This window comes from Dendrobates tinctorius, unplaced genomic scaffold (assembly GCF_039654945.1).
Source record: "Dendrobates tinctorius isolate UK_male_01 unplaced genomic scaffold, ASM3965494v1 ptg000030l, whole genome shotgun sequence".
Classification (NCBI taxonomy): domain Eukaryota; kingdom Metazoa; phylum Chordata; class Amphibia; order Anura; family Dendrobatidae; genus Dendrobates; species Dendrobates tinctorius.
In genome coordinates this window covers 28,405,325-28,429,081 of record NW_027361698.1, presented here as the reverse complement: position 1 = coordinate 28,429,081, position 23,757 = coordinate 28,405,325, and the positions used below count along the sequence as shown (strand labels likewise).

Sequence of the window (23,757 nt, the reverse complement as noted above, 5' to 3'; positions counted from 1 at the left end):
TCGCACATCAATACCCGGCACTGCCGCCAGCACTCAGGAGTGGAGCGTGCGGCTGCATGTATTTCTATGCAGCTGAACGCTCCGTTCCGAGTGCCGGGTATTGATGTGCGAGACTCGTCCGAGTTTCTCGTATCCGATCCAATGTGGACATGGGCACGGCCTCATAGGCTAACACTGCTCCGCAGGCGATCCCATGTTTTGTCGGTTCGCACGCACACCTACAATATGGTCGTCTGCACCTGCCCTAATAGAATGGGACTGTGTTAGGGATTGTTCACACTATTTTGCAAAATCTGTCAAAATGTGCACAAAACACCTCTGGATGTTTGCAATGGGAAATCCTTGTTGCCATTTATTCAGCGCATTTTCCCTTTGCAGATTAAAAACTACTTGGTGTGTGTTCACATGAAGCAGATCAGATCGTAAGAAGACGGATCCAGTATCCAATGACTGCAGCGAGTGACCGCTGCCCCTGTATGATCAGTAGCCCCGAGCCGGCACTGGCCCTCCGCCTGACAGGAGCACGGCAGGGAGTCAGGCAATGGCTATGGAGTGGGCGGGCGAGTGTGAGCGGACTGTGTGATGTCAGGTGGAGGAGGAGAGCGCTGAGGCTGCACACACCGGGAAAAGGGGTCGGGCGGGATCATGAAGACGGCTGGAGGCACGCAGAGAGCTGCACTCGGGAGTGGAGTGTCTGCCCGCCGGCACTGCCCGCACACCAGCCGACCCGCCAGGAGAGTGCCGCCCGCCGCGAAGTTCACCAGTGAGAGGAGGAGCCGCCGGGTAGGTACCAGCTGCTGGGAGCTCGGCGCTCATCTCTGCAGGCTGGCGTCTCTTATAGCTATATAGTGTTCTAGCGATTCTGTATCACCTGTGTCTCCATACAACCTGCACCCCAGGAGCCACGAGTGACGGCTGCGGCCAGGCCACTAGCTGGCACATTGCAGTCACTCACCTGTTACATATTGTGCCATGTGGTGTTACTATATGGTTCCCCCTGCACACCTGCTTTATGGCCCCCCCCCGTGCACACCTGCTATATGGTTCCCCCTGCACACCTGCTATATGGTCTCCCCTGCACACCTGCTATATGGTCTCCCCTGCACACCTGCTATATGGTCCCCCCTGCGTACCTGCTATATGGTCCCCCCTGCGTACCTGCTATATGGTCCCCCCTGCGTACCTGCTATATGGTCCCCCCTGCGTACCTGCTATATGGTCCCCCCTGCGTACCTGCTATATGGTCCCCCCTGCGTACCTGCTATATGGTCCCCCCTGCGTACCTGCTATATGGTCCCCCCTGCACACCTGCTATATGGTCCCCCCTGCACACCTGCTATATGGTCCCCCTGCACACCTGCTATATGGTCCCCCCTGCGTACCTGCTATATGGTCCCCCCTGCGTACCTGCTATATGGTCCCCCCTGCGTACCTGCTATATGGTCCCCCCTGCACACCTGCTATATGGTCCCCCCCGCGTGCACCTGCTATATGGTCCCCCCATGTGCACCTGCTATATGGTCCCCCCCGCGTGCACCTGCTATATGGTCCCCCCCCGCGTGCACCTGCTATATGGTCCCCCCACGTGCACCTGCTATATGGTCCCCCCTGCACACCCGCTATATGGTCCCCCCACGCGCACCTGCTATATGGTCCCCCCTGCGCACCTGCTATATGGTCCCCCCCTGCGCACCTGCTATATGGTCCCCCCCTGCGCACCTGCTATATGGTCCCCCCCTGCGCACCTGCTATATGGTCCCCCCCTGCGCACCTGCTATATGGTCCCCCCCTGCGCACCTGCTATATGGTCCCCCCCTGCGCACCTGCTATATGGTCCCCCCCTGCGCACCTGCTATATGGTCCCCCCCTGCGCACCTGCTATATGGTCCCCCCCTGCGCACCTGCTATATGGTCCCCCCCTGCGCACCTGCTATATGGTCCCCCCTGCGCACCTGCTATATGGGAGCTGTCACCCACATACAATATGGCATCAGGACTACATGGCACTGTGCCGGTCTGTCCTGTAAGTCATAAAGCTCACAGGGCAGATAATGATGGGGTAGAGCTGCCATGCCGTACACCAGGTGTATTCTCCCCTCCTGCCATATCCTTCATAGGGCAGCCATAAAAACCATATAGATTGGAGGAGATTTTAGGAAGCGTTCTATCTGAGGAGTCTTCTTTTGTTCATATTTCTGGTCCGGTGCTGATCTACCAGAATGGTATTCTAATCTATAAAAAGTAATAATTAGCTGAAAGTGACCAACAATGGCCGGTCAGACGCAGCGTAATATGCAGTGAGATCCCGCAGTGCAAAGTGCAGCATGTTGTGTGCTGCGTGCAGCCCTGGTGCGTGGTGGTGCCGGGCTGGGAGTGTCGCGCTGTCACCGTTGCTATGCACATAGGTTACAGTAGTTTCGCCCCTATAGCTCTGTGTAATTATGCAAGAAACTCCAGTTTGAAGTTAGGTAATTGCTTAACTAACAATCCCATAATGCAGATGTATTGCCCCCAATGCTCCTTTCCTAGCTGTAGACACAATAAAGGCCCTTTAAATCCTCCTGTGTGCGGTACTGACATCTGGGTGGTAGCTGGTGAGTGACAGTAACTTTTCTTATTTTAAGGAACTAGCATGAATGCAATTTTTTTTAAAGGGTTCATAGGAATGAAACTTAAAGGGATTTTGCAGGTACATTAAAAAAAACCGCACAACCTAGCAGGTGATTGCAGCATAACAACATGCCACAGGGGTCGGCATAGCTTGTAATCAGCTGCTTCGGCCATGACTCTGCGCAGCTCGTCATCACAAGCCAGTGGAGGAGCGCCGGCTGGGAAGCCCCTTTAATGAAATGTTTTGTTACTTTTTTTTCTTTATCCCTTTAAAATCTCTTTTTTGCTGTAAATGAATAGGGATTTTCTAGTTTATGTAAAATCTCTTGTACCTAAGAGTTGTGACTATAATGTATCTGTGTAGGGAATATGTCGCAGTAGGTCTGGGCTGGATCCAACCTCTCACCGGGTAATGAAGGGTTTGAGCATGGGATAAGACATGAGTTAGTGTTCCCGATCACTGACAGAAACGGCTGATCTTAAGGACTTGAAACCAATTTTCTTGGCGAGAGGTGTAACTGTCATGTATGTGATGATTAGCCTTTTATCAAAATTAGATATCCCTTTGGGGGACACAATATACATTGAAGTTGTCAAGCAAAAATTGTTGTGCCCTGGGATCAAGAGCGGGTGTATGAAGGGAATGTCCTGGGGCGTGACATTTCTGGCAGTGGAGTTCTGCACGTTATGTTCTTGCCCATCGGTGAACAGGAGAGCTTGTGCTACTTCTGCCTCTCTGGATAGGTGTGTGCTCTGAATACCTCCGTCACATAATGTCATTCTTTCCAGCTGACTCAATTTCCATAGGTGACGGAGGGAGAGGGCCATCTAATATGTGTGTATAGAGAGGAGGAGGTGTCCTGATTCTGCCCCCATGATTATGTCAGGTGGAAAAAAGATCAAGCATGCTGGATTTCTCCATAATTGATCCTTCATCTGGCTCTGACTTAATTCCCTGATTAAGAGCGCATGCGTGCTTGGCCCGTCTGAGCGTGCATGTGTATCAGGGATACGGGGAAATAGATGTCCCACTGACAGCATGGTCACCTTTGGTTGTGACTTTCTGTCTCTGGTGGTCCGCTGGATGATTTCTATTGTGTGTATGAGACGGGTCCCAGAATCTGTGCTGGTTCATCAGTTTATTCATTTCTAACGCAGGATGAGGAAAGTCATTGGATAGATTCCGAATTTATGCAGGAGACCCTCTCTAGACCGACGCTATTTGGGCATTGTGTGTGCAGCGACTTCCTAATATTCTCCTGTTAGCCGGATTACTCTGGCCCTCAGGAGCCCTCGCTGAGAATATTGCTCTCTGATTCCTGCTGCTTATATTCCCCCTATAGCACTTTGGACATAGGCTGCCATAAAACAGCCCAGGCAGCAGGGAAGCCATAGGGTTCACTTTGGAAAACCTAAACATTAATGGGTGTAGCGTTGTAGATACAGTGCTTAGTTGACCCGATATGTAAACTATCAAATATTCTATACAGGGCTGAGGAGTCGGTAAGCCAAACCTCCGACTCTTCAATTTCCATGACATGGACTCCGACTCCACCAAAATGGTCTCAGACTCCGACTCCACAGCCCTGCCAGGACTGTGAAGTCGGTAAGCCAAACTTCTGACTCACTCCTCAATTTCCATGACACCGACTCCACCAAAATGGGCTTCGACCTCGACTCCACAGCCCTGGATCCTAATCTGCTCTGGTGTATTGCGGATTCTTGTTTTGGGTCAACAGAATATTTCTACAATCATTTTTTGCTAAAAGCGAATCTCTATCCGGATACTCACGTTGCATTTTGTGTCCCCGTCGGGGCATACGTCCCAAATCCTAACTCTGGGTCCGGACGCATGCCCCGACGGGGCCAATAGACTGTGATGGTGACAGCAGAGCGACTGTGAGCTATGTTGTGCACTTTTTTTGGGGAATGTACGCCTACAGGAGGTGGACACTCAGACACAGTCTACTACGTTTCCCGGGGCGTGGAGTCTATAAAAGCCATGTCGTATGGCGCAGGCGTTCGCTGGACCCTGGTGTGACCCAGTTGGACACAGTTTGCAGGTGGTGGGGTTACCCTTCCCTGGCAATGCTTAGTACAGTTAGGTCCATATATATTTGGACAGAGACAACATTTTTCTAATTTTGGTTCTAGACATTAGAATTGAATTTTAATGAATTTTAAACAAAACAATTCAGATGCAGTTGAAGTTCAGACTTTTAGCTTTCATTTGAGGGTATCCACATTAAAATTGGATGAAGGGTTTAGGAGTTTCAGCTCCTTAACATGTGCCACCCTGTTTTTAAAGGGACCAAAAGTAATTGGACAATTGACTCCAAGGCTATTTCATGGACAGGTGTAGGCAATCCCTTCGTTATGTCATTCTCAATTAAGCAGATAAAAGGCCTGGAGTTGATTTGAGGTGTGGTGCTTGCATTTGGAAGGTTTTGCTGTGAAGGAAACATGCGGTCAAAGGATCTGAGCACACAGTATGGCTCTGAATACCTCAGAATTCATTCAGCTGCTTCTGTCCTGTGTCACATCATCAATGAACACTAGTGACCCAGTGCCACTGGCAGCCATGCATGCCCAAGCCATCACACTGCCTCCACCGTGTTTTACAGATGATGTGGTATACTTTGGATCATGAGCCGTACCACGCTTTCGCCATACTTTTCTCTTTCCATCATTCTGGTAGAGGTTGATCTTGGTTTCATCTGTCCAAAGAATGTTCTTCCAGAACTGTGCTGGCTTTTTTAGATGTTTTTTAGCAAAGTCCATTCTAGCCTTTTTATTCTTGATGCTTATGAGTGGCTTGCACCGTGCAGTGAACCCTCTGTATTTACTTTCATGCAGTCTTCTCTTTATGGTAGATTTGGATATTGATACGCCTACCTCCTGGAGAGTGTTGTTCACTTGGTTGGCTGTGGTGAAGGGGTTTCTCTTCACCATGGAGATTATTCTGCGATCATCCACCACTGTTGTTTTGCGTGGGTGCCCAGGTCTTTTTGCATTGATGAGTTCACCAGTGCTTTCTTTCTTTCTCAGGATGTACCAAACTGTAGATTTTGCCACTCCTAATGTTGTAGCAATTTCTCGGATGGGTTTTTGCAGCTTAAGGATGGCTTGTTTCACCTGCATGGAGAGCTCCTTTGACCGCATGTTTCCTTCACACCAAAACCTTCCAAGTGCAAGCACCACACCTCAAATCAACTCCAGGCTTTTATCTGCTTAATTAAGAATGACATAACGAAGGGATTGCCCACACCTGTCCATGAAATAGCCTTGGAGTCAATTGTCCAATTACTTTTGGTCCCTTTAAAAACAGGGTGGCACATGTTAAGGAGCTGAAACTCCTAAACCCTTCATCCAATTTTAATGTGGATACCCTCAAATGAAAGCTGAAAGTCGGAACTTCAACTGCATCTGAACTGTTTTGTTTAAAATTAATTATGGTAATGTCTAGAACCAAAATTAGAAAAATGTTGTCTCTGTCCAAATATATATGGACCTAACTGTATACCAGTATTGTAAGCATTTCTACATTACTGTTGGCTTGGTGGTCACTTTGAGTTTTTTTGCAGTAAGGAAAGTGTGAATGGCACTCTATAATATGAGTGCAGGCATTTCTCAGTGTTCGCTGCTCTTGGCTGATATTTTTAGATTCTCTATATTTGTGTTGTGCTTTGTGTGAAGTCATTCTGTCAATATCTGTCTCCCTTTCAGCCCTTATTTCCTGTTTTTTGATCAATGTGCCTCATCTTAGAATAAGAAATGTGTCCAGCTGTAGCAGAAGAGCTGAAATTAAAGGGCACCTGTCATAATGCCCCTAGAAATTACGGGTAGGCAGGTGCACAAGATACCGTTCCCACAACTCGAGTCCATGGTTATCGCCACCTTACAAAGATTTGCCATGAACCTGTGATTGTTGGGGATTTGGGACCCTGCCTTTCCTAAGTGCAAGGGAGAGAGGTCAATTTGGCTTTCTATATTTATACGCAGTTGCAGGTTTTCATTGCGTTTTCTTTTATCAGATTTTTGATGTTGCTGCTTTACTCTCTTTTTGATCTGTGGCTGTGAGCGCATAGATTTTTGCAAGCTTAAGTGGAGTCTGTCACCAAGCTTTCGCTATCCTATATGAGATCATGATGCAAGGGCAGAGACCTTGATTCCAGTGATGTCATTTACTTGGCATTTTGCTGCAGTTTTGATAAAATCTCTATTTTATCTGCTGCAGATCCACCAGATCTCTGAATAACACTACCCACACCAATGATTGGCAGCTTTCTGTGTACACTGTGCATAGGAAGAAAGCTGCCTATCAGTAATGGGGCAGGGTTATACAGAATATGGAGGACTACCTGTCAGTAGGTTTACTGGTCCTCTAAAGATAATCATCTGCTGATAAAACTGTACTTTTATCAAAACTACAGCAAGCATCCCAGTAAGTGACACATTGCTGGAATCGGGGTCTCTGTCTCTTCATTAAGCTGCTCTCGGATTAGGTGGCAAAACTCTTGTGACAAAATCTCTTACAAAGGTGCAGTATTTGGTTATAGACATGCATTAATAGACGCAAAGAGCACAGATGAAAATATAAATATTATAGATATTGTTCTTCCAAAGCAAAATGTTTAGAAATATTTTAAGGTATATTGTAACATATAGAAGACTATATACAAGCTATCCATAGGATGATTCAGCCATGTAATATGAGTGCGTGCACTTTTCGTTTGCTAGATGATATAGAATTGAGTATAATTGACATAACCTTAAGCATTTTGTGGTTTTTCCTTTATGGAAAAATTCCATAGATGTAATTAGCTTCCTTTTAGATTACTCACAATTTTCCCTTACTGGGTATTTGTGGACAATACAGTTTTTTTTTTTTTTTTGTTCTTTTTAATCCCCTTTATAATGTTGGGTATATCATTTTTCTTGTTTTTTACTTTCATAAAATTCTTTAATTCATTCAAATGTATCATGCAAGTCAAATTATTGGGGTCCAGAAACGGCCATGGTCTTCTTTTAGTGGAGATGTTGTCCAGGTCTTGTTCATTAGTCCTGAATGCTCAGTTTTGTTTCCTTGGAAATAAGGGACTGGTGAGGACTCTCTTGTTCTGGGAGTTTGTCACCGATCTTAATTACCATATATACTCGTGTATAAGCCGACCCCCCCCCCCCAAGTTTGCCACAAAAAACTGGGAAAACTTATTGACTCGCGTATAAGCCTCGGGTGGAAAATGCAGCAGCTACTGGTAAATTTTAAAAATAAAAATAGATACCAATAAAAGTAAAATTAATTGAGACATCAGTAGGTTAAATGTTTTTGAATATCCATATTGAATCAGGAGCCCCATATAATGCTCCATACAGTCCATGATGGCCCCATAAGATGCTCCATACAAAATACACCCCATATAATGCTGCACAAAGGTTAATAATGCCCCCATAAGATGCTCCATAGAATAATATGCCCCATAAAGTTTATGGCTCCATAAGATATTCCATAGATTATGCTCCATAGATTATGCCCCCATAAGATGCTCCATAGATTATGCCCCATAAAATGCTCCATAGATTATTCCTCCATATGCTGCTCCATAGTTTATGCTCCATAGATTATGCCCCCATATGCTGCTCCATAGGTTATGCCCCCATATGCTCCTCCACAGATTATGCCCCCATATGCTGCTCCACGGATTATGCCCCCATATGCTGCTCCACGGATTATGCCCCCATATATTCCTGCTCCACGGTTTATGCCCCCCATATATTGCTGCTCCACGGTTTATGCCCCCATATATTGCTGCTCCACGGTGTATGCCCCCATATATTGCTGCTCCACGGTGTATGCCCCCATATATTGCTGCTCCACGGTGTATGCCCCCATATATTGCTGCTCCACGGTGTATGCCCCCATATATTGCTGCTCCACGGTGTATGCCCCCATATATTGCTGCTCCACGGTGTATGCCCCCATATATTGCTGCTCCACGGTGTATGCCCCCATATATTGCGGCTCCACGCTGTATGCCCCCATATATTGCGGCTCCACGGTTTATGCCCCCTTATATTGCAGCTCCACGGTTTATGCCCCCATATGCTGCTGCTGCTGCCGCTGCAAATAAAAGAAAAAAAAAGTGACATACTCACCTCTCGTAGCTTGGGGCCCGGTGCTGGTGTCCTGAGCAGGCGGGGACAGGTACCGGTGTCACCGCTGGCTCAGGACCCCGGCACTGGTGATATTTACCGATCCCCGCTCCATGGCTGCGCGTCGCTCTGTCTGCCGGGTTCCTCTGTCAGTGACTTTCAGGCAGAGGGTGCGGCATGCACTAACTACGTCACCGTGCCCTCTGACCTGAACATCACAGACAGAGAATGCGGAGGAGAGGACAGCAGCACGTAGCGATGGACCAGGGACTGGTGAATATTGAATATACTTACCCCCTCCTGGCGCGGTCTCTGCAGCCCTGCTTCTCCCGGTCTCGGGCGCCTTCCTTCAGCGGTCATGTGGTACTGCTCATTAAAGTCATAAATATGCTCATATTCATGACTTTAATGAGCAGTACCATGTGACCGCTGAAGGAAGGAACCTGAGACTGGGAGAAGCAGGGGGGCTGCAAAGACAGCACCAGGAGGGGGTAAGTATGATCTGACTCCCCCGCCGACCCCCTGGTATATGACTCACGTATAAGCTGAGAGGGGGACAACAGCCCAAAAAAATGGGCTGAAAATCTCGGCTTATACGCGAGTATATACGTTTTTTTCCTACTTCTAAACAAGTAAAAATTCTTCTCCTGTACTACCAGATTACACCTTTTGACAGGAGGACAACCAATGAATTATTTTACTTTTTAGGTATAACTTTATTTTTTCTGTTTGGTAGTATTAGATAAGACATAGAATTCTGTCTGTAGTTGCACAAATAATGTAGTTTTAGTTTTTCAAAAACTGAAGAGCTTTATTGAAGATATATCTCATAATAGAAGCCGTAAGAGTGTGTACAATGGAAGATGAGATTCCCCAGCGGTGTGCACCATTTGTGATTTATAGACTGCCTTCAACTGCTCAAACAGAACCCTGCAAGAACCAGAAGAAAGGAAGTGTTGCAGGGGGGACAGGTTCAAAGAGAGCACCAGGTCGATTTTTGTAATGCATCTCTCCGATATAAAAGACCAGAGTGACAAGGCGGGAAGCAGTTTCGCGCCAGTAAATGAAACCAGCAGGACGAGTGCTGAGAGGGACTCTGCGACCGAGACCCCGGAATGAGCCAAATGGCCTGAACCAGCGGACTACGGTGTGCATCAGACCACACCTGTCAAGATCTGAGGCCTAGACCTGCAGCCGTCAAGACCCGAGGCCCAGACTTCATCTGTCCTGACCTGCCAGACGACCATAGCAGGTCAAGTACCCAAGACGGTGTGCAGACTCCAATCTGGAAGTGGCCGTCCACTGCGGTGATCATGAGGAGCAAGTGAGCCATTACTCCCGACATTGACGTATGGTACAGGGGCCAATCAGAGGTAGTGCAACATACAGGGTGGGTACCGTCCAGAATGCAAGAGGCACAGAGAGCATTGATAGACTTTGTTAAAAGGACTCGCAGCCTAGCGGAAAGAACCAGAGACCCCCGCTAGGGCCAGCTATATGAAGGGGATTGTTATAGTGGTACCCTTATTACTATTGACATTGCTCCCATTAGGGTATGTGCACACGTAGTGAAATCTGCTGCGTTTCCGCAGCGGTTTTGGCTCTGCAGAAATGCAGTAGATTCTGCTGCGTTGTACAGTACCTTTATTTTCAATGGAAAAAAAAACGCAGTGCACATGCTGCGGATTTTTCCGCGCGGTTTTGCTGCGGTTTACAATCCGCAGCATGTCAATTGTTGGTGCAGAAACGCTGCAGTTTTACACCTCATCCATTATGAGGTGTAAAACCGCAGGGCAAAACAGCAGTGCGGATTTACCTGCGGTTTTCTCTCCAAAATCCGCACACCCAAAAAACTACGTGTGCACATAGCCTTAGAAACGGAGTTTATGTAATGTATCCCTCTGCAAGAGTTTTAGTGTGTTGATAACTGATGTTAATGTACGGTATATTGAATATTGGACTCTGTTTTTACCCTGTTATCCCTGAACTACTTTTGTGCAAATGTCCCCTTTCCTATATTCATACCCGGAGAATAAATAGTTAAGTTGGTTACTTCCACCACTGGAGCCACTATAAAGACTGTATTGGGATCTTTTTGCCGACCTAATTGGCAGAATACAAATGCCAGTTTCACTATTGCAGTGTGAACATAGACTAAATTGATACGGTGACAGATATTCTGATAGAAGTAGCTCTGGTACAGCCAGATTTCTGTCCGAATTGACGCTTTTTTTTTTTTTTTTTTTATATTTCACTAGTGCTAAAGGACCTGAGAGCATTTTTCGCACTATTACCTGTCCCATTGATTCTTGTTGCAGCCTATTACCAATGTGTAAATTCTTGCTTGTGTAATAAACTGATTTATATATGTGGAAGGACAAAGTTGGATGAGCGTTTTGCTTCTCTTTGAAGTTTATTCGTGTCCGCACCGCTAGTCACTTGTCTTTTATGGTCAGACGGTCAGGAAATATAATGTACGGCACAGATATTTACGTCATAATTTTCTGCAGTCTTTTATTGTAGAGTACATGTGTTTGCAGATCTGTAATTGTGGTGGCCTCTAATGTGGTGGCCTACTCTCACTTAGAGATGAGGGTCTGTGATCACTACAACGAGTAGCTGAAGTGTCTTCACCTCCCACCACTGTACTTTGGCTGGAATTTGTACAGAAATACATTGGTTCTCTGGGTGTTTGTCAGAAGAAATGTTGGAGACGTGCGGTTTCTTCTGGAGATCAAGGCTGATCTGGTCGGCCACATGCTGTGTACTTGGCAAGTAATTCACTGTACAGGGAGTTCCCCAGTGTAACAAACTGAGGCAGACCCCACTGTGGCTCCGAGCAGATCCTGATGGATGTCAAAACGCTGACGTGTGATGATGAATAATAGGCTAGCCTCTTGGATATGTGATACAGAACATAGCTAGAGTCAGTTTCACTATTAGGAAGCGTCACCATAAAGAAAACAAATCATCGTTTCCTGGAAAACATCAGGCTGCTTATAAGAATACACAATGCAGTATTTTCATACTTCAGTTTGTATTACAGGAAGAATTATATTTAAAGGTTTTTTTGTTATTTGTGTAATAACGTTTGCAAAGTTGTAACTCCTGAAAGTGTTTGCATTAACATGTTACAATAGTTCCACAGGTCAAGATCCAACCAAATGTTCATAGAGCTTCTATTCAAAAATGACATTATTGTACCACACGTAAAAGCCACAATTGTGTTTTTACATAGGGCATTTTCAAGATTTATTATTACATCTTCTGCCACCGATGTACAGTACAGACCAAAAGTTTGGACACACCTTCTCATTCAAAGAGTTTTCTTTATTTTCATGACTTGGCATCAAGAGAATGCCAAGAGTGTGCAAAGCAGTAATCAAAGCTAAAGGTGGCTACTTTGAAGAACCTAGAGTATAAGACATACAGTATTTTCAGTTGTTTCATACTTTTTTGTTAATTATATGATTCCACATGTGTTAATTAGTAATTAGTTTTGATGCCTTCAGAGTGAATCTACAATTTTCATAGTCATGAAAGTAAAGAAAACTCTTTGAATGAGAAGGTGTGTCCAAACTTTTGGTCTGTACTGTAGAGTATGTAAGTGAGGTGTGTCTGAAAGATGTGAGCACGGATCTCTGTACAAGCAATGGCAGGTAGTGTTACTCGTTACCCTCATCTCCTATGCTTGACCAGTTGCATGTGGTTAATCCGGGAAGCACGATGCAGTGATGAGTGATGAATTTGAACTCCTTTTAACGGCGCTGACAAATAAGTGTATAGCGCCCCACAGCGTCGGAAATTCTCTGGAGTCTCAACTACTGCGGAGTAGCTGAGACCCTGGAGAACATGATGTGGGTTGTTTTTTTTTTCTTGTTTTACCCCAGTGTTGCGATCACAGTTATTCCCTATCACAGTGATCAAAATAAAAAAAAAGTAAATCAACCCCCCCCCCCCTTAGTTAGGTAAAAATAATAAAATAAATACATTTTATTTCCATTTTTCCATTACGGTTATTGTTAGGGTTGGGGTTGGAGCTAGGGTTAGGGCTGTGTTAGGGTTGGAGTTAGAATTGTGGGGTTTCCACTGTTTAGGTACATCAGGGGGTCTCCAAACGCGATGTGGCGTCCACCATTTATTCCAGCCAATTTTGCGTTCAAAAAGTCAAACAGTCCTCACTCCTTTCTGAGCCCTGTCATGCACCCAAACAGTGACTTTCCCTCACATACCGGGTATCAGCGTACTTAGGAGAAATTGCACAACAAAGTTTGTGGTCCATTTTCTCCTGATAACCTTGTGAAAATAAAAGTTTGGTTCTGAAGTAAATTTTTTGTGAAAAAAGTAAAATGTTCATTTTTTCCTTCCACATTGCTTTAGTTCTCGTGAAGCACCTGAAGGGTTGTTAAACTTCTTGGATGTGGTTTTGCACACATTGAGGCTATGTGCACACGTACCGGAACTCTCGCTGAAATTACCGCGAGAATTCCGGAATTCCAGTCCGCGGGAAAATCGCATTTTAAATTCCCGCGATTTTCCTGCGGAAAAACTAGCATTTTGCAAGCGTATTTAGCTTGCAAAATGCTAGCGTTCTCCAAGCGGTCTGTAGCATCGCTTGGAGAACTGATTGACAGGTTGGTCACACTCGTCAAACATAGTGTTTGACGAGCGTGACCAGCTTTTTACTACTGAGGCCGCCTATGCGGCATCAATAGTAAAAGATAGAATGTAAAAAAAAATAAAAAATGGTGTTATTCTTACCCTCCGACGTCCCGCGCATCCGTTCCCAGTAATCCTTTGCGAAAATGCCCGCGATGACGTCAGTTCTCGCGGGATCGTGACGTCTCGCGGTCATTCGCGATGACCGCGAGACTTCGCGATCCCGCGAGAGTGGACGCCATCGCGGGCATTTTCGCAAAGGCTTACTGGGAACGGGAGTATGGAGAGAGGCGGGAAGACTGCGCGGGACGCCGGAAGGTAAGAATAACAATATTTTTTATTTTAAAATTCTATTTTTTACAGGGATATGGTACCCAAAGCCCAGAGGACAGTCTCCTCTCCTCCAGAGACCGTGGGTACCATCCGCAATTGTTCTGCTTACTTTCCGCATGGTGTGCACAGCCACATGCGGGAAGTAAGCGGAACAATACATTCCTATGGGTGCGGGATCGCCGCGATTCCGCAAATTAATGAGCATGCTGCGGTTTTTACCGCGAAGCGATTCCGCCGCGGTAAAAACCGCAGCATTAGCACAGCATTGCGGAATCCCATAGGAATGCATGGGATGCTTATTTTTTGCGTTTTCGTGGCAAAATCGCGCGGTTAAAACCGCCGCGGAAACGCGAAAAAAACGCCACGTGTGAACTCAGCCTGAGGGGTGCAGTTTTTTAGAATGGTTTCACATTGGGGTATTTTCTGTCATATTGACCCCCCCCCAAACTCACTTCAAATGAGGTGGTCCCTAAAAAAAATTGTGTTGTAAATTTTGTTGAAAAAACTAGAAATCGCTGGTCAACTTTTAACCCTTATAATGATCTAACAAAAAAAATTGTTTCCAAAATTGTGCTGATGTAAAATAGACATATGGGAAATGTTATTTATTAACTAATTTTTGCGATATAAAGTCCAAAAAAGAGAAACAGATTCGGCACCGCTGCACCACCGTGGTCTCTTAAACAAATCAAAAGAGACCCTTCACACACTATATAAACGCCACATACCCCAAGGAACGGGTGCTCAATCCTGAGGAAATATAACAAAATCCAAGAGCACAATGAAAGAAAAAAGGATGGCACTCACCATTACCAAAAGTAGAAGTCTTTATTTCATGGATAAAAAAGCATGGGCTCGGGAGCAATGCAAAGAGTGCGGACGACAGCCATTCCGCGCTCCTGCGCTTCAACAGGTCCTAATATATATATATTTTTTTTTTTATTACCTCCCTGGCTGGGAGGATTAACCCTTTCTAAACCCCCAAACCGCAGCGATTCTGCCTTACCACCATGGAATTCTCTAATGTGGCTGATCAAACGGGGGACTCCTTTGCCAGATGAAATGGAATGAAAATGCTCTCTAAACCTAACGTAAAGGGGACGAATTGTTTTACCTATTGTAGCGTTCCACCATGTGAGTGGACGGGGATTACCCACTTTGCAGGTCTTGAAGGTAAACACTGGCACATTCAGAGTTAAAACGATTCCTTTCGGTTTATTTGCTCCATAAACCTCACTGTAACAAAACATGGTTTCCAGCCTTCACAGCAGTCAAAAGCAACATAAAACAGTCCTTAGCTGGACTGTGTTCCCTCAGGTCCTGTGCACACAGGCCAGGGCAATGTCCATAGCAGAGCTCTATCTGCAGCCGCAGACACAGGAAGGCTTCTCCTTCCTTAGAACACAGACCACTCTGCAGTGTCCCACCTGGACACATGGAAGTCTGTCCACACTCTGACAGACTCCCTCACACTCACATGTGCTAAACACCTCAATTACATAGCCGTGTAACCACACCCATAGGTGAGGTATGGATCACATGGTCAGGACCTCACCACAGGTCCTGAACATACACATATCTTCAGCCAAAATGGGGTACAGTCTGCACCCTCTCCCAAAGGTGAGGCAATATGGGTAGCCAGAACCTCCCATCTCTCATAGCTACCCGCAACCCGGACCCAGTGCACGAAATGACATCTTTAGTGCTCATTTACACTATAGACAAAATACTCCGGGTTGCATCGCAGAGAGCATCCATCCATGTGACATATACCTCCCATTAACCACGCGACCACCCGTCACACCACACTATACAGTTGTAGCCAAAAGTATTGACACCCCTGCAATTTTGTCAGATAATACTCAGTTTCTTCCTGAAAATGATTGCAATCACAAATTCTTTGGTATTATCTTCATTTAATTTGTCTTAAATGAAAAACCCCTAAAAGAATTGTCCTAAAGCCAAATTGGATATAATTCCACACCAAACATAAAAAAGAGGGTGGACAAAAGTATTGGCACTGTTCGAAAAATCATGTGATGCTTCACTAATTTGTGTAATTAACAGCACCTGTAACTTACCTGTGGCACCTAACAGGTGTTGGCAATAACTAAATCACACTTGCAGCCAGTTGATATGGATTAAAGTTGACTCAACCTCTGTCCTGTGTCCTTGTGTGTACCACATTGAGCATGGAGAAAAGAAAGAAGACCAAACAACTCTCTGAGGACTTGAGAAACCAAATTGTGAGGAAGCATGAGCAATCTCAAGGCTACAAGTCCATCTCCAAAGACCAGAATGTTCCTGTGTCTACCGTGCGCAGTGTCATCAAGAAGTTTAAAGCCCATGGCACTGTGGCTAACCTCCCTAGATGTGGACGGAAAAGAAAAATTGACAAGAGATTTCAACGCAAGATTGTGCGGATGTTGGATAAAAAATCTCGACTAACATCCAAACAAGTCCAAGCTGCCCTGCAGTCCGAGGGTACAACAGTGTCAACCCGTACTATCCGTCGGTGTCTGAATGAAAAGGGACTGTATGGTAGGAGACCCAGGAAGACGCCACTTCTTACCCCGAGACATAAAAAAGCCAGGCTGGAGTTTGCCAAAACTTACCTGAAAAAGCCTAAAACATTTTGGAAGAATGTTCTCTGGTCAGATGAGACAAAAGTAGAGCTTTTTGGGCAAAGGCATCAACATAGAGTTTACAGGAGAAAAAAATGAGGCATTCAAAGAAAAAAACACGGTCCCTACAGTCAAACATGGCGGAGGTTCCCTGATGTTTTGGGGTTGCTTTGCTGCCTCTGGCACTGGACTGCTTGACCGTGTGCATGGCATTATGAAGTCTGAAGACTACCAACAAATTTTGCAGCATAAAGTAGGGCCCAGTGTGAGAAAGCTAGGTCTCCCTCAGAGGTCATGGGTCTTCCAGCAGGACAATGACCCAAAACACACTTCAAAAAGCACTAGAAAATGGTTTGAGAGAAAGCACTGGAGACTTCTAAGGTGGCCAGCAATGAGTCCAGACCTGAATCCCATAGAACACCTGTGGAGAGATCTAAAAATGGCAGTTTGGAGAAGGCACCCTTCAAATATCAGGGACCTGGAGCAGTTTGCCAAAGAAGAATGGTCTAAAATTCCAGCAGAGCATTGTAAGAAACTCATTGGTGGTTACCAGAAGTGGTTGGTCGCAGTTATTTTGGCTAAAGGATGTGCAAACAAGTATTAGGCTGAGGGTGCCAATACTTTTGTCTGGCCCATTTTTGGAGTTTTGTGTGAAATGATCAATGTTTTGCTTTTTGCTTCATTCTCTTGTGTTTTTTCATTTAAGACAAATTAAATGAAGATGATAATACCAATGAATTTGTGTTTGCAATCATTTTCAGGAAGAAAGTATTATCTGACAAAATTGCAGGGGTATCAATACTTTTGGCCACAACGGTATAGAAAAAAAACCACACGGACAAAAAAGAATATATACTACAAATAAGGTTTTGCAAGAAATAAGCTGACGAATTTCATCCTGAATGGGACCAACCTTCATAGAATTGCCAACAAGTTTAAATGGACAAAAAGGACAGTTATTGCACTTAAAGGTGCCCTTAGGAATGCCTGATCGTATCCAATTATTGTCACTCCTGACTCTATTGTGGACTAAAATATCTGTTAAATTGGCACTACGGCGGCAAGCAAAAAGGGGGCCCCCTCTGAACTACTTCTGCCAGGTCTTTATCTCTTTCTAATAGGTGCCAGTTTTTTCTTATCACCGATCTGATCTGCTTATCCATAGGACCAAATTTAAAGCACAAAGTAAACGCTTAGCGTCATTTTGGCGATTCTTCTCATGACTTTTATTTTTTGGCAGTACGGTGTCCTTTCCTTCTACCCGTTTCCTGGCCAAATCTAAAACCGAATCGGGATACCCCCTATCAGAAAATCTTTTATGTAAATCCTGAGCCTGTCTTTCAAAGCCCTCTCTTTTAGTGTTATACCTTTTCAACCTCAAAAATTGTCCATAAGGTAGGGAGTTTTTAACATATTGTGGATGTGCACTTTCATAGTGCAAAAGCGAATTGGATGGAGAAGGTTTACGGAAAACCTCCATGTGAACCACACCATCCTCAATAAATAATTTACGTCCAGATATTCCAAGGAAGAACTCCCGAATTGGGACGTAAACCTCATATTCATATTGTTTTCTATGTTTAAATACTCCACAAAAGAATTAAACTCCGACTCACTGCCGTCCCAGATTACAAGGATATCATCCATATAGCATATAAATAGCCTGATGTGTTTCAGAAAAGGGTTATTCATAGAGAACACAAATCTTTCTTCAAAAACGGAAAGAAACAAATTCGCAAACTTACATGCGACTGGCGTCCCCATCGCAGTTCCTTCCGTTTGCCTATACCAAGCATCACCAAATCTGAAAACATTGTGTCAAAATGAACATCAAGCTTTCACAGATGAAATCTATTGTTGTCATATCCTTGTCAGTACTTGTCTTATGGACTCCACTCCAATGTTATGAGGGATCCTCGTATGGAGGCTCTCTATATCAATAGAGGCCAAGTGACAATTATCTTGCCAGTCAAATTCACTAATTATGTGTAACAAATCTTTCGTGTCCTTTACATATGATGGAATTTCACTGAGGAGAGGACGCAAAAGCCAATCAATATACTGGGACAGGGGCTCAGTCAGAGACCCTATCCCAGACACAATGGGACGACCCGGTGGTTGGGATAAAGACTTATGAATCTTGGGTATGTGATACCAATGTGCTTTTCGGGGGAAGTCGGGCAATAGATTTTCTGCTCTTTTCTTGGAGAGTATATTATTCTCCACTTGCTTTCTCAGAAAAGAGTGTAAATCATTTTTACATTTATTTGTTGGATCGGCTGCCAATTTTGAATAAGCGTTGGTGTCCGCTGGCTGTCTATGTGTTTCAGCTAAGTAGTATTCCTTTGTGAGGAGTACCACATTTCCACCTTTTAACCACAGTATCAGACCAACCCTGGATATCTCTTATGGCTCGTCTATCATCTGAAGTCAAATTTGGAGGCAATTTCTGATAAATTTAAAGCCTCCATATCCCTGATGACTTGGGTTTCAAAAACATCGACTATATTACCCAGGGAGGTAGGAGGCATGTATGTAGACCTAGGTCCATCTGCGAAAGGTTGAACTAATACTACTTTATCCACAACGCTTATGTTCACATCTTCATTTAACCCTAACAACACCAAAGCATCAGTTTTGATATCAGATAATGCATTATTACCTGCCATGAATCCCAAAGGGCCTATAATACATGGGGTTTCCCCTGAATAGCTAGAATGACTAGAAGTATCACCAGACACAAACATCTTATGCAAATGTATCTTTCTCAAAGCTTTAAACAAGTCAATCCTGAAATCCACCAGGTCAGAATCTTCAGGGACACAAACATTTAAGCCCCTAGATAAAACTGGCAAATGTGAGTCATTGAGAACATGGCATGACAAATTAACAACAGTATTATTCGCTAATGTCCCTGTTGTAACAGTCTCCATGAGACTTGCTTCCTTTTGCGCTGGCCACTGTTTTCTCCTTCTCCCTCCTCAGCGCACTCTGTGCCTAAAGGGGCTGCTGCTGAGCGCTGTGTTGCACCCACTGGTTTGAGTGAAGCTACTATGTCTTCATTAGCACTAGAGTCTCAGTCGGTGGTGAGGTAATCCTTTTTATTGTTAGTTTGAAATTTGGCATTTTTTCCTTTTTGAATTCTCTTTTTATAAGGACGTTGATTTTTTTAAAGGAAGATTTATTTTTATGCCATGAAAAAATCTGTCCCAATTCATAATCGCTCTTGTCACGAATAAACTTGTCTCTTTTTCGTTGTTTGATCTCTGTTTGCAAAACAATCAATTTGCTGTCCAGTTTTTTATTCAGTGTGGACCACTGGTTCTCCATTAATCTGGATTTTAATTCATCTTTGGTTTTACTCAGATCAATTTTGACTTTTTTATAATTAGACATATTCTGTTGTAGCCCCAATTCAGTAGATCTTGTGAGCACTTCAATAACATTTTTTCCCACTTTTGGGTGAAATGCACATTGTCCTGAAATTGAGACATGGGTTTAAAAACCCTCAGACCTCGAGGAACTCTGCCACAATCTATATAGGATTTTATTGAGTTGTTAGTCCAAAATAAATTAATTTCTCTTTCTGCTATATCATACAACTTGTGCTCCAAAGTTTTTGTGCTGAGTGATTGAACACTGTCCATGTCTTCACACTCCAAAAAATAAGTGGATACATTCTTCCGGCCTGCTAGTAGGACCTGTTGAAGCGCAGGAGAGCGAAGCGGCTGTCGTCCGCACTCTTTGCATTGCTCCCGAGCCCATGCATTTTTATCCATGAAATAAAGACTTCTACTTTTGGTAGCGGTGAGTGCCATCCTTTTTTCTTTCATTGTGCTATTTAATTTTTGCGATATGACTCTGATTTAAGGGCACAAAAATAAAAACTTTGAAAATTGCAAAATTTTTGAAATTTTTGCCAAATTTCCATGTTTTTTTCATAAACAAACGCAAGTCATATCAAAGAAATGGTACCACTACCATGAAGTACAATATGTCACGAAAAACAGTCTCCGAATCAGTCGGATCCGTTGAAGCGTTCCAGAGCTAAAACCTCATAAAGTGACAGTAGTCAGTAGACAGTAATCAGAATTGTAAAAATTGGCTTTTTCATTAAGTACCAAATTAGCCCTGTCACTAAGGGGTTAACATGTTTTATTCACAGTACTTTGGTGAGATGAGGTAAGATGTTACGGAAAATGAAGAGATGATTAAGTTAGAATATGGAGAGTGAAGGATAGAAGTAACCGGAGAATCCTCTCTTCAGTCCTGATGCATGTGTTGCAAGATGGCACTAACCACAAGAAAGGTGTTGTCTATGTAGCCACAGACCAGTCAGAGAGCTATAATGGCACCTTTCCATCATCAAATGGCCTCATGGGCGCTTGATTATCAGACCTGGACCATAAAGCAATGGAAGAAGGTCTGGCCTCATGAACCGTGCCCTCTTTTATACCATGTGGACATCTGGTGTGTGTTATTACCTGGGGAAGAGATATCACCAGGATTCATTATGGGACACAGGCCAGTGGATAGTTTAGTGCTCTGAAGAATGTTCTGATGTAAAATCTTGCATTTATGTGAATGTACTTCTGACATGTAAGACCATTGTGAGCCAAGGACACCTCCTTCTTAGCCAAACCATTTTCTAATAAATAATTTTTTTATTAGTAAAATACATAGTAACATAGTTATTAAGGTTGAAGGGATACTTTAAGTCCATCTAGTTCAACCCATATCCTATCCTAACTTGCCCTAACATGTTTATCCAGAGGAAAGCAAAAAACCCATGTGGTAAACAGTAAGCTTCACATTGGGGAAAAAAAATTAATTCCCGACTCCACATACGGCAATCTGACTATCTCCCTGGATCAACGCAATATTAAGGAAACTAGTGTATATAACCTGTAATATTATACTTTTCAAGAAAGGCATCCAGTCCCCTCTTAAATTTTAGTAGGGAATCAATCATTACAACATCATATGGCAGAGAGTTCCATAGTCTCACTGCTCTTACAGTAAAGAATCTGCATCTGTTATTATGTTTAAACCTTCTTTCCTCCAGACGTACAGGATGCCCCCTTGTCCCTGTCTCAGGTCTATGAGTAAAAAGATAATTAGAAAGGTCTTTGTACTGTCCCGCATATATTTATACATTGTAATAAGATCACCCCTAAGCCTTCGATTTTCCAAACTAAATAGCCCCAAGTGTAATAACCTATCTTGGTATTGCAGACTCCCCAGTTCCCTAATAACCTTGGTCGCTCTTCTCTGCACCCGCTCCAGTTCAGCTATGTCTTTCTTATACACCGGAGACCAGAACTGTACACAGTATTCTAAGTGTGGTCGCACTAGTGACTTATATAGAGGTAAAATTATGTTCTCCTCATGAGAATCTATGCCTCTTTTAATGCATCCCATTATTTTATTTGCCTTTGCAGCAGCTGCCTGACACTGGCCACTAAATGTGAGTTTGTCGTCCACCCATACACCCAGGTCTTTTTCAGTGACAGTTTTGCCCAGTGTTTTACAATTAAGCACATAATTATACATCTTGTTCATTCTACCCAAGTGCATGACCTTACATTTATCCCCATTAAAGCTCATTTGCCATTTATCAGCCCAAGCTTCTAGTTTACATAAATCCTTCTGTAATATAAAATTGTCCTCCTCTGTATTGATTACCCTGCAGAGTTTAGTGTAATCTGCAAATATTGAAACTCTACTCTCTATGCCCCCTACAAGGTCATTAATAAATATGTTAAAAAGAAGCGGGCCCAATACTGACCTCTGTGGTACCCCACTGCTAACCGTGACCCAGTCCGAGTGTGCTCCATTAATAACCACCCTTTGTTTCCTATCCCTGAGCCAGCTCTTAACCCACTTACACGTATTTTTCCCTATCGCCATTGTTCTCATTTTATGTATCAACCTTTTGTGTGGCACCGTATCAAAAGCTTTTGAAAATTCCATATACGGTACATGTCATGCCACACTAAAAAAAAATTCTGGAATGAGTTAAAGGAACTCTATCAGCACAGAATAACTGTTCAAACTGCGTCCTGCCACTTAGTGCAACATGGCGGGGCCAATAATTTAAATACACCTTCCCACCTGCTTGTTTTCCCTCAGTTTCCACACAGCCCTGATTTGATTGACCACTCTGGCTTCATAGGGCCAGAAAAGGGCATAGATAGATGGAAACTAAGCAAGCGGCATGCTGTGTTTAAATGATTCGCCCCGCTATGGAGCACTGAGCTGGGTTTCAAGGTATTCTGTGCCGACAGTCCCTTTAAGGAACACGACCAAGTGTTCAAGGGGTTGATTTGGCCTTCAAATTCCTTTGGTCTCAATCTAATTTTAGCTTGTCAGATGTGCTGGAAAAAAAATGTTTCTTTCTCTGCATTTATGTCTATGAGGAAATACCAATGGGTGGTTAATTTTTGGCCAGTGATTCACCTCGACTCTCATCTAGGCTCTTATCTGCTGTATTCTTTACTGATCCTGCCTTGAGGTTGTTAAAAGCATTATGAGTAGCTGCAGCGTGAGCACACCTTACATTACGTATATCATTGCTAATCTAAGCTGGAAAGTAATATAAGTTGGACTTTGTCCGTTACATGTCAGAATGAGTAATAAGTCAGGGATTGTGGGAATGACAAATAAGGTGGCCTTGTCCAAAGTTTCACTGTTCCAAGGGAGATAGAACATCTTCTGAAGACCTTATATGCTTTGTAGCTTCATTTACCAATGTATTTGTTTCTTGGGTGGGTGTCAACCAACATGGCCACCAATATAGGGTCTATATGCTAAGTGTTAAATCGATATACAGTAATAATGACAAGGTTTTTTTTTTTTATGCGTAAATGTGTTTGACTTGGTTTGATGTGGAGGAGAGGGCATACGTTTTGCATTGTAAAATAGTTACATGAGCCGAAGATGTGAATTGTTTGCTGATGACACGGTAGTTACTTGGGCTGGACATGAATAACTTCATTCACATGTAGTGGCATTAGTCACATCCAATGGTATCGAAACTGATAAGGACCTGAGAGGTCAACGTCTCTCTCATTCTAAAGGAACAGGTTTAATATTTACTTTACCATTTCTGGCAGTGACACATGTTCAGGTTATATGAATGTGGTTCGACGTGTCTCCTGTTATGGCCAATGACAAATATGTAGCAAAGACAGTACTGTTCTTGTAGGCAAATACTTGACTGCCTTTGTTCTACATTCATGGCCAGAAATGTCAGTACCCTTGAAATTGTTCCAGAAAATAATTGCAATTATATATGTTTATCTCCTTTGTGTGCATTGGAACAACGCAAAAAAAAAAGGGAAAAAAGGCATATTGGACACAATTTCACACACAACCC

At 43.8% G+C, this 23,757-nt stretch overlaps 1 protein-coding gene across 4 annotated transcripts in view; it reads left to right on the top strand.

Annotated features, from left to right (window-relative positions):
- Positions 1 to 520: 520 nt before the first annotated feature.
- Positions 521 to 23,757, top strand: part of SGMS2 (sphingomyelin synthase 2) — a 121,262-nt gene continuing 98,025 nt past the window's right edge. For 2 of the 4 annotated variants that reach the window (XM_073571992.1, XM_073571990.1), the window contains exon 1: positions 522 to 783. The gene's annotated coding sequence lies outside the window, so the exon portion shown is untranslated. Of the gene's footprint in view, positions 784 to 5,983; positions 6,066 to 23,757 lie in introns of those variants that run through there. The other 2 variants (XM_073571991.1, XM_073571993.1) reach the window with 2 other exon arrangements.